The following is a 12,878-nucleotide window of genomic DNA, read 5'->3' on the forward strand; positions in this document are numbered from 1 at the left end:
GCTGCATGATCAGTGGGTCATTGAAGAAATAATGGAAGAAATAAAAAATTTCCTGGAATCTAATGAAAATGAAAGCACAACAAACTAGAACCTATGGGATAAAGCAAAGATAGTGCTGAGAAAAAAGTTTATGAGTGCCTACATTATAAACACAGAGAGATGGGAAATATGTGACCCTATGTTGCATTTCAAACTCCTAGAGAAACAAGAACAAGCTAAACTCAAAACCAGGAGAAGAGATACCATAAAAATAAATGCTGACACCTATTTTCTTTCACATATGGAAGAGAGATCCAAAAAATAAACATATACATAAAACAAATATTATCTTATACACATCTACATGTAGAACATGTGTGTAATAGTGGAGCTACACTATGGAATTTGGGAGGAGGGAAAGGAAAAGAGAATGACAGAGAGTCAACAATATCAAAATACTTCACATCTATGCAGGTAGAAGACAAAATGATATGTAGTGAAAGCTGCTGAATAATGGAGGGTAGGTGGGAGAGAAGGGGTAAGGGAGAGTAACAGAGGGGATTGAAATGACCAAAGTAAATCATATTCACAACTGGGATACATCACAAAACCCCTTTAAACACTGACTTTGGAATTAATAATGAAAGGCAGGACTATAAGTGCAGTGTGTGTGTGTGTGTGTGTGTACTTCTGGGAGGGAGAGGGCAAAAAGAAGAGACGAACGTAAGGAATGTGGTTGATGGGCTTCAAATACATATAGGAAACAGAATGATGAAACCTCTTATAATTGGTTTAAGTGGGACAGGGAGGGGGTGTTTATGGGGGAGATGGAGATGGTGATCTAATCAATATAGAATATAAAGCTGTTCAGAATTATCACAACAAATCTCCCCTGTACAGTGAATACATGCTAATAAAAATGGAAAAAAGGACTGAAATCAAATAAAAGAGATCAATAAGAATCAATGTAACAAAAAATTGGTTCTTCAAAAAGATTAAGATTGAGAAACCCTTAGTGAATTTATCTAAAAGGAGGAGGGAAAATGACCAAATTAATAAATTTAGAGAAGAAAGAGGGGCTATCACAACAAATACCCATGAAATCCAGAGTATCATTAGGGCATACACCAAAAACCTATACTCAAATAAATTGGAAACTCTAGAAGAAATGGATAATTTTCCAAATGCACATGACCAACCAAAATTGAACCTAGAGGATATTAACTACCTAAATAGATCTGTAACAAGGACAGAAATTGAATCAGTAATAAAAAGTTTCCCAAAAAAGAAAACCCCAAGACCTAATGAATTTTCTACTGAATTCTTTTGGCCCTTTAAGGAAGAACTGATACCAACACTCCTCAAATGTTGCCATGAAATAGAAAGGGAAGGAACACTTCCAAACTCATTTTATGAAGTCAGTATTATACTCATCCTGAAAGTGGACAAGGACACAATTTAAAAAGAGAATCATAGGTCAATGTTTTCAATGAACATAGATGAAAACATTCTCAATAAAATATTGATAAACTGAATTCAATAATATATCAAAAAATCATAGGCCATGATCAAATTGAATTAATTTCAAGGATGGAGGGATGTTTCAACAAACTCTAATCAATAAATACAATACATCATATAAACCAAAGCAGGGACAAAATTGGCATGACCATCTGAATAGATGCAGAAACAGCCTTTGACAAAATTCAATATCCTTTCTTAATGAAAGTGCTGATAAAACTAGGACTAGTTTCATCATGATGAAACTAGGAATGAAAAGAATGTACCTCAATATAATAAAGGAGATATATGACAAACCTTTAGCCAGTATCATACTAAATGTGGAAAAAATGAAGCTAGTTCTTCTGAAGTCAAGAAGGAGACACAGTGTCCACTCCAAATTTATTTAATATAGTTTTGGAATACCTAGACAGACCAATAACAGAGGAAGAAGAATTGAAAGGAATTTAAATAGGAAAGGAAGAAGTAAAATTATCCCTATTTGTAGATGACATGATCTTATTCCTAAAAGACCCTAAAAATGCCACCACAAACTTTTAGACATCATAAACACTTTCAGCAAAGTAGCAGGATACAAAAATCAGCAGCTTTTCTATATACCAACAGCGAAAACAATTCCATTGCAATAGCCTCAACAATAAAATATTTAGGAATGAACAAAAGAATTGAAAGAATATACAACAAAAACTATAAACTTCAAAGAAAGAAATTGAAGACAACATCAGAAGATGGGCAGATTTCCCATGCTCATGAATTGGCAGAATTAATATTGTGAAAATGGCTATTCTAACAAAAGTAATCTACTTGTTTAATGCAATCTTCATTAAAATTCAATAACATTCATCACAGAGATTGAAAAATCAACCCTTAAGTTCGTATTGAAGGACAAATGGCTGTGAATAGCCAAGGCAATACTAAACAAAAAGAGCAATGCTTGAAGTACCATAATACCTGACTTTAAACTATGCGACAGAGCTATAGCAATAAAACTAGGATGGTACTGACACAAAAACTGACACAAAGACAAATGGAACACAATAGGAGATCCAGACGTAACTCTGCACAGCTACAGCCACCTGATTTTTTTTTCTTACAAAGGTGCCCAAAATATATGATGGAGAAAGACAGCCTCTTCAACAAATGTTGCTGGGAAAACTGGATATATGTATGCAAGAACCTGAAACCAGATCCATGTCTTTCACCATATGCAAATATAAATTCAAAGTGGGTCTAAGTTATTAATATAAGGCCTGAAACTTTGAAACTAGTGTAGGAAAGACTAGGGAATACACTGGAACATATAGGCATGGGCAATAACTTCCTAAATAGAATTCCAATGGCTAAGATGAACAAATGGGACTACATGAAACTAAAAAGTTTCTGCACAGCAAAGGAAGCATTCACCACACTGAAGAGGCAGCTCACAGAATGGGAGAAACCTCTGTCAGCTATATATCTGACAAGAGATTAATAACTAGAGTTTACAGGGAGCTCAAAAATTAGACTCCAAACGAATCATCGACCCAATGAAGAAATGGGCACATAACTGAACAGAATTTTTTCAAGGGAAGGAGTTCAAATGTCCAAAACACACATGAAGAAATGCTGAATACCCCTGGCCATAAATGAAATGGTGGGTTCCAAGGAAATGCAAATCAAAACCTCAGTACAATTGTACCTCTCTCCTTTAGAATAGCTATCATCAATAACACAAGCAACAACAAATGTTGGTGAGGATATGGGATGTAAATTAGTACAACCACCATGGAAAGCAATATGGAGGCTCCTCAACAAATCAGCACTAGAACTATAGAACTACCATATGATCCAGCAATACTGTACCTAGGCATATCTGAAGAAATGGGTGGATACACAAAAACACTTGCACATTCATGTTCATTGCAGAATTATTCATGATAGGCAAGCTATGGAAACATCCCAGATGTCCTACAACTGATGGATGGATGAAGAAAATACCACACACACACACACACACACACACACACAAACACACACACACACACTATGGAGTATTATTTAGCCATAAAGAAGATTAAAATTTTGTTGTTCACAGGTGAATAGATGGAACTGGAGAACACCATGTTAAGTAGAGTGACGTTAGCCAGGTTCAGAAAGACAAAGTCATATTTTCTCTCATATGTGGAAGATAGATCCAAATACAAAGTTCAACACTACCATATATACATATATACATGCAGGTCATGTTTCCAAATGTACTAGTTAGAGGAGCCTAAAGGCAGAGAAAACAAGAAAAGAGTGATAGATAGTGAATAATATTGAAATACATTTGTGTAGGAAGAAGGTACAACAAACACACTGAAATCTGTTGAACAATACAGGGTAGGGGGAAAAGGGTAAGAAAGAATGATGGAAGGGGTCAGACTGACTAAAGTATAATAGTACATTTACAGGTAAAATATACTTAAAATATATGTAAAATTACATATGTAAAACATGTATTTACAGGAAAAACCCCACTGAATAATATATAGACATGGAAACAAGGAAGGATAGGAACGTAAAACAGGTCATGATAAGGGGAAGATAAAAAGGAGGAGGAAGGTGAATGCAGACAGTAAAGGAGGGTGAATGTGGTTGAGGTACTTGTTATTCATGTATGAATATGGAATATTGAAACCTGTACAAGTCATTTCCAGAAAGGGAGTGGGAGAAGAGGGAGATTAATGTAGGGATGAACCAAGCTAGGGTGTAATATATGTATATATGGAAATGTCACTGCAAAACCCTCCATATAACTATCATATCCTAATAAAATGCTTTAAAAAACAAGGGTGGCAGAAGAAGTACAGATGGCCAATAAATAAATGAAAAAATGTTCAACATCCTCAGCAATAAAGGAAATACAAATCAAAACAACACTGAGATCCCATATCCACACAGTCAGAATTTCTATCATCAAGTAAACAAACAAGAAATGCTGGCTAGGATGTGGGAAAAAGGGGGTCTTATATGCTGTGGATGGCAATATAAATTAGTACAGCTACTATGGAAATCTGTATGCAGATTTCTCCTAAAACTGAAAGCACCTTATCATCCTGCTACACCAGTTCTGGGCATATACTGAAAGGAATGTAAATTAGCATAAAATAGAGACACCTTCATACTCAGGTTTTCAACAACACTATTCACCCCATCAATTAGTGAGTAAATAATAATTTGGTGTATATACACACAGTGGAGCATTATTCAGTCATGAAGAAGGATGAAATTATGTTTTCTGCAGAAAAATGGATTGAACTTGAGATAGTTTGGTTAAACAATATAAGCCAGACTCAGAAATACAAATATTGTGTGTTTTCTCTCATATGCTGAAACTAAATCTAACAAAAAAGGAAATGAATGTAAAGGGGAGACTTAGCAGGAGTGGGAAGGGGAAAGAGAAGGTTAGGGTGAGAATATCAAAGTACAATGCATGGAATTATGAAAAAAGTCATAAATCCATGTAAAATTTGTAGGAAGGTTAAAAATGTTGGTTGTAAGAGGTCATAAGAAAGAGTAATCTGATATGATTAAAGCATACTACATATATGTACAGAAATGTCATAATGAAACCTTCACTTTGTATAATTAATACAATGCTAACAAAAATAATTTGAAAAACAAAGATAATTTCCCACACAGCATGTAGGCCCAATGAGCCATAAAGAATAACTGGTTGACATGAGTGGACTGAGGATGAAAGGAGGAAGTGATGGAGGGGTGACTATGATCTAAATACATGATATGCATGTCCAAATACAGCATTGCAAAATACATTAAAATTGTAAAAAAGGGGAGAATGAGAAAGAGTGATATAAAGGCAATAATGTGAATGTGTATTATATGCCTTTGTACAGTTAATATAAGCTAATGAAATAACTAGTTGGAAAACTTAATGTGTTTATCCTGAGGGAAGAAACACTAATCTTGAAAGTGTGGAAGCTTCTTCCACATCTTCATTCTTGTAAGATGTGGATTTTGGAAGCATTTTTACTTACCTCTTTGATATAATATAGTCCCATAAAGACCATTGTAGAATAAATGGATAAAAAGCAGAATCTGTTTATACTTTGAGAAAGATACCTCATTCTCATAGTGTTTTCAAAGAACGGCAGGTTGTGTCACCTTCTCAGCCTTGTAACCAAGTGTGTTTAAGAACTGCTCTTAGATGCTTCTTTGACGTTTTGCCTATGATCCATAATGAGCAATATAGAAGAAGTGGTTGAAAAGCAGAATATGTTCTTACTGTGGGAAAAGAGGCTTCATGCACTAAATGCCTTCAAAGAATGGAATCTTTTTTTTCTTTTGCTTTTAAAGTCAAGTTTCTTTTTTAAGTTCTTTTTTTTATTATTGTTGTACAAGAGGTACATTGTGACATTTATAAAAGTTCTTCTCTATATCATAGTTGAATTCACTCTCTCCATAATTCACATCTTTCCCCCCTATTCCTGGAGTAGATCCAGCAGTTCTCATTTTTAATTTTTATACACGAGTCCATAATATTTCTACTAGATTCACTTTCCTACATCCTTTCCATATATCCTACCCCCTCCTGCTGATACCAACTTCCAGATAGGATCTGTTTTTATCTTCATGTTCTGAGTTTTTGAAAACAGACATTTTCATTTGTGTAAGACACAGGGAGTTTCATTTTGACATTTCCACGTATATATGTATTATAACCTGAATTGGTTTATGCCCTCTAGTTTTCTTCTTTATACCTTAGTCCTTCTTATGGTGATTTCAACAGGTTTAAAAATTCTAAATTATTCTCATATAGAAAGCACATCAACCATATTTATGTTCTTAACTTTCTTTTTTTACCTTCCCTCTCCTGTTAGTGACCTTCCCTTAGCATGACCTTTTTTCTTAATATTGCTTGTATTTCTATTGGGCTTATATTCCACATATGAGAGAAAACATGTGGCCCTTGTCTTTCTGAACCTGGCTATCTTAAGATGATGTTCTCTAGCTCCATTCATTTTCCTGCAAAAGACAAAATTTCTTTCTTCTTTATAGCTGAATAAAATTCCATTGTATATAAATACCACATTTTCTTAATCCATTCATCAGTTGTGGGGCATCTAGACTATTTCTATAGCTTAGTTATTTTGAATAATGCTGCAATAAACATTTGTGTGCAGGTACCTTTATTGTAACCTGACTCACATTCCTTGAGGTATATCCCTAGAAATGGTATTGCTGGATGAAATGTCAGTTCTATTTTTAGTTTTTTGAGAAGCTGCCATACTGTTTTCCGTAGTGGTTGTACTAGCTTACATTTCCAACAACAATGTATGAGAGTTCCTTTTTCCCCACATCCTTACCAACATTTGTTGTTGTTTTGTTGTTGATGATAGCCGTTCTAACAGTGGTGAGGTGGAATCTTAACATGGTTTTGATTTGCATTTCCTTTATGGCCAGTGATGTTGAGCATTTCTTCATGTGGTTTTTTGTCTTGGCTATTTGGACTTCTTCCTTTAAAATTTTTCTGTTTAGTTCATTTGCCCGTTTTTTCATTGGATCATTGATTTTTTGGGGAGTTTAGTTTTTTGAGTTCTCTGTATATTCTGGTTATTAATTCCTTGTCAGATGTCTAGTTAGCAAAGATTTTCTCTCAAAAGAATGGAAGCTTTTGTCAAATTCTTGACCTTGTCACAGTCAGGTTTAGAAATGCTCTTATATGCTTGTTTGTCATTCTGCTTATAGGGTCACATGGAGCAATATAGTTTAAGTGGTTGAAAAACAGAATTGTCCATACTAGGGGACATCATGCATCATGCATGATGTTCATTCAAAGAATGGACGTTTATGACACATTTTCAGTCTTTTTTTTGGCAGTACTGGGGTTTGAATACAAGGGCTTGCGCTTGCTAGGCAGGTGCTCTTCCACTTTAGTCACCCCACCAGCCCTACCTTCTCAGTCTTTAAACTAAGAAGGGTTTATTACTGTTCTTCCAAGATTCTTTACCATACTGCATGTAGGCTCATATAGATTAAGTGGTTGAAAGCAGAATCTGTTCATAATAGGGAAAATGTGTTATTCACACATTTCTCAAAATTTTCAGAGTGGAATCTTTCACTGGTGAATTCTTTCAGAACTTTAAAGAACTAGCATCAATGTTCCTCAAACTATTCCATAAAATATAAAGGGAAAGAATGCTACCAAACTCATTCTATGAAGCATGTATTGCCATGATACTAAACACAAATAAGAATACAAACAATACACACACAAACACAAAACACAAAAATTGCTCATTTACAGACCAATTTCCTTGATGAACATAGACACAAAAATTCTCAAAAAAAAAAAACCCTGGAAACTGAATTCAACAGCACATTAAAGAGATCATACACCATGATCAAGTTGGATTTAATCCAGGGATGCAAGGCTGCTTTGACATATGCAAATCAAACTTGATATAGCTCATAAACAGAATAAAGAACAAAACTCACATGAATATCAATAGATGCATAAAAAAAGACTTTGAGAACTTCAACATTCCTTCACCAGTCTTGTTACAGTTAGACAGAAACTAGGGATAGAAGAAATATGCCTCAACATAATAAATGTTATATATGAAAAACCTATAATCAACATCATACTAAGTAGGAAAAATCTGAACCATTTTACCTAAAGTCAGGCACAAGACAAGGGTGTCCACCCCTTCACTCCTTTTTCCTAATAAAAATGATAGTAAAATTTATTAGAGAAGAAACACTTTCAAAAAGACTGAAAGTGGTTAGTCTCTAGAGTTAGAATGAGAATGACTTCTCCACTCTTCTTAAATATAGTGCTTGAATTCCTAACTAGAGAAATAATAAAGAGAAAAAATAAAAGTAATACAAATAAGAAAGAAGGAAGTCAAATTATCCCTATTTTCAGATAATATGATCCTAACTTAAAATACCATGAAGACTCCAGTAGAAACTCCTTAGATCTGACAAAACACTTTTGGCAAAGTAGCAGGATTCAAAATCAACATACAAAACATAGATTTTCTATATACTAATAATGAACTGGCTGAGAAAGAAATCATGGAAACAATCTTATTCACAATTCTCTCAAAAGGTTAAATACTTAGGAATATATCTATAAAGCAGGTGAAAAAACTCTTCAATGGAAACTATAAAATATTAAAGAAAGAAATTGAAGACACAAGAAGATGGAAAGTCCTCCCATGCTCATGGATGGGCAGAATTAATATGGTGAAAATAGCTATATATCAAAAGTAGCCTATAAACTCAATGTAGTCCCAATCAAAATCCCAATGACCGTCTTCACAAAAATAAAAAAATCAATCCTAAAATTGATATGGAAGCATAAAAGACCCAGAATAGCCACAGCAATCCTGAGCAAAAAGATGTATTATAATACCAGGCTTCAAAGACTACAGAGCCATGATAACAAACCAACACAGTACTGGTACAAAAATAGACATGCAGACCATTCAACAAAAGACAGCTTCTTTAATAAATGGGGCTGGAAGAGCGGATATTCACTTGTAGAAGACTGAAACTAGACCTTTATTTCTCATCCTGTATTAAATTAATTAGAAATGAGTCAAACATCTAAATGGAAGACCTGATATTTTGAAACTACTAAAACATAGCAAAGACCATTGAACATATAAGCATAGGTAATGCCCTTATAGGACTCCAATTGCTCAGGAAATAACAAGGTGAATTAACAACTGGTATTATATCAAATTAAAAAGCTTCTGTACAGAAATGAAAACAATTACCCAAACCAAGAGACAACCTACAGAATGGGAGATAATCTTTGCCAGCTATTCATCTGATAAAGAATTCATATCCAGAATATATGAAGAGCTTAAAAAATAAGCAACAAAACCCAAAAAATCCAATTAATAAATAGACAAATGGAATGAACAGACAGTTCTCAAAAGAAAAGCAAATGGCCAATAAATGAATAATGTTCAACATCTTTAGTCAAAAATGAAATGAAAATTAAAACTATACTTAGATTCCATCTTACCCCCGTAAGAATGGCAATTATCATGAAAACAAACAATAAGAAACATTGGCAAGAATGCAGAGAAAAAGGAACACATATGCTGTTGGTGAGAATGTAAATTAGTACAGCCACTGTGGAAATCAGTGTGGGGGTTTCTCAAGAAACTAAAACTAGAATTGCCATACAATATTACTATGCAACTCCTGGGCATATAGCTGAAGGAATACAATTCTGCATATAATAGATACACCTGCACAACAATGTTTATTGCAATACTTTTAACAATAGCTGAACTTTGGAATAAGCTTAGATGTCCATCAACTGATTGATAAGGGATATATCAATATCAATTGATTGATTAATAAAGGATATATGTATATATTTTTATATATGTGTGCATATGTACATGTAAATATGTACACACACAATGGAGTATTATTCTGCAATTCAGGAGAATGAAATTATATCATTTTCAGGAAAATGGGTAGGACAGGAAATCATGTTAAGTGAAATAAGCCAGATTGAGAAAGACAGTTATCACATGTTCTCTTATATGCAAAATCTAGATCTAAGAAAAATGACATGAGTATAAAATAGGGTACGTTTGGGAGAAGAGACCAGCTAGGATAAGGACTAAAGGAATGGGATGATGGGGGAGGTGAATATAATCATAGTACTTTGTACTTAATGTGCATGTATGAAAATAAAATAATTCTCTATTATTCTATTGATAATTACCAATTCCATTGATAATTTTTAAAAAGATGAGTGAAGGAGAAATAAGAAATTGTAATAGTGGGCATAAATTTGATCAAAGTACATTATATACAGGAAATATACCATGTGGAAATATCACAATGAAACACCATTGTATAATTAATATATGCTATTAAAAAAGAAAAAAGTGAAAATTTGTGCCATATTCTCCTCTTCCAACTAAGAGGATTTTGGAATTGCTCTTACATGCCTGTCACCCTGTATCAGTATCAACTCAAAGTGGACTAAGGACCTTAATATCAGACCCGAAACCTTTTAGTTAATACATGAAAGAGCAGGGAATACCCTGGAAATGATAAGTATAGGCAAGGATTTCCTCAGTAGAACTCCAGCAGGTCAGCGACTAAGAATGGGCAGACAAATGGGACTACATGAAATTAAAAAGCTCCTGGACAACAAAGAAATAGTCTCTAAACTGAAGAGATCACCCACAGAGTGAGAGACAATATTTGCTAGGTATACATCAGACAAAGGACTGATAACCAGAATATAAAGGGAGCTCAAAAAACCAAACTCCCTAAAAATCAATGAACCAATAAAGAAGTGGGCAACAGAACTAATCAGAACTTTTTCTAAGGAAGAAATCCAAGTGGCCAAAATACACATGAAAAAAATGCTCACCATCCCTGGCCATAAAGGAAATGCAAATCAAAACCACACTAAGATTCCACCTCACCCCTGTTAGAATGGCTAGCATCAAGAACACCACCACAATAAATGCTGGTGAGGATGGAGAGAAAAAGGAACCCTTATACACCGCTGGTGGGAATGTAAACTAGTACAACCACTTTGGAAAATATTATGGAGGCTTCTTTTTTTTTTCAGTAGTATGTCTTTATTTATTTATTTTAGTTCTTTTATTCCTATGTGCATGCAATGTTTGGGTCATTTCTCGCCCCCCATCCCCTCCCTCTCCCCCCAACCCCCTAAATACCCAGCAGAAACTATTTTGACCTTATCTCTAATTTTGTTGAAGAGAGAGTATAAGCAATAATAAGAAGGACCAAGGGTTTTTGCTAGTTGAGATAAGGATAGCTATACAGGGAGCTTACTTGCATTGCTTTCCTGTACATATATGTTACGTTCTAAATTAATTCTTCTTGAACTAACCTTTTCTCTAGTTCCTGGTCCCCTTCTTCTATTGGCCTCTGTTGCTTTAAAGTTTCTGCATTAGTTCCTTTGCATTGAGGACATCAAATGCTATCTTATTTTTTTTGGGTTTCTTGCTTATCCTCATACCTCCCTCGTGTGCTCTCTTATGGAGGCTTCTTAAAAACACTAAATATATATCTGCTGTAAGATCCAGCAATACCACTCCTAGGGATATACCCAAAGGAATGAGACTCAAATTATTACAAAAGCACCTGCACACCTATGTTTATTGAAACACTATTTACAATAGCGAAGCTAAGGAAACAGCCAACATGCTCCACAACCAATGCATAAGAAAATGTGGTATTTATACACAATAGAATTTTACTCAGCCACAAAGAAGAATGAAATTTTATCATCCACAAGTAAATGGATGGAACTAGAGAACATCATTGTAAGTGACGTTAGCCAGGCTCAGAAGGCAAAAAATCACATTCTCACTCATATGTGGATTATAGACCCAAAACAAATGCAGTAATATTATTGGACATGGGTCACACACTCAGGGGAGAATATGCACAGGAGAAATAGGGAAAGGAACAGAAACCTAAAACTTGAATGTGGTTGATGTGCTCCCTGTTGAGGGGCAAATAGGTAATCTTAAATTAGCAGAGGCCACTATGGGAAGGGGACCAGGAAGTAGTGAAGAGGTCTGGTAGAAATGAGCCAATGTGGGTTGCAATACACAAATGCATGAAAGAAATGTTAGGAATCTCTCTGTATAGCAATCATTATCCCAAACTAGCAAAAAAGGATATGTCTTTCTTATTATCTCTTATGTTTTATCTTCAACAAACTTGGAGAAGAGGAGGGTAGAACAGGTCCTGCCTGGAAGTGGCGGGTGGGGGTGGGGGATGGGGAGTGGGGGAGGTGGCACAAAGTAAATGTAAAAATGATAAAAATAAAAGGAGAGAAAAAATAAAGAAAACTTTTTAAAAATTTGTTGTTGTGTTTGTTGGTACTGAGGTTTGAACTCAGGGACTCACACTTGCTAGGCAGGCATTCTACCACTTGAGGCACTCAGCCAGCCCTGTTTTGTGTTGGGTATTTTCAAGATGGGGTCTCGCCAACTATTTGCCCAGTCTGGTTTTGAACCACAACCCTCCCTATCTCTACCTCCTGAGTAGCTAGGATTACAGGTGTAAGCCAATGTTGCCAGGCTGAAAAGGAGATTTGTTCCTACTTGGGAAATATTCTTCATTCACAAAGAGATTTTAAAGACTGGAAACTTGTGCAACCTTGCCAGTCATCCCGCAAAGAATATTTTGAATTGCTCTCACATGCTTCTTTGACATTCTGTATGCCCATAATTAGCAGTATTGAATAAGTGGTAGAAAAGCAAAGTCACTTCATACTTTTACAAAGATTCATCATTTACAAAGAGCTTCTAAAAAAGTATAAGCTTGTGGCATAATCTCAGCCTTCTAACTTTGTGTGTATTAGAACT

At 34.9% G+C, this 12,878-nt stretch overlaps 1 pseudogene; it reads right to left on the reverse strand.

Moving 5' to 3' along the window:
- Window positions 1-12,878, reverse strand: part of LOC141417234 (growth arrest-specific protein 1-like) — a 41,720-nt pseudogene that overhangs the window by 3,289 nt on the left and 25,553 nt on the right.

This window comes from Castor canadensis, chromosome 15 (genome assembly GCF_047511655.1).
Source record: "Castor canadensis chromosome 15, mCasCan1.hap1v2, whole genome shotgun sequence".
Lineage (NCBI taxonomy): Eukaryota > Metazoa > Chordata > Mammalia > Rodentia > Castoridae > Castor > Castor canadensis.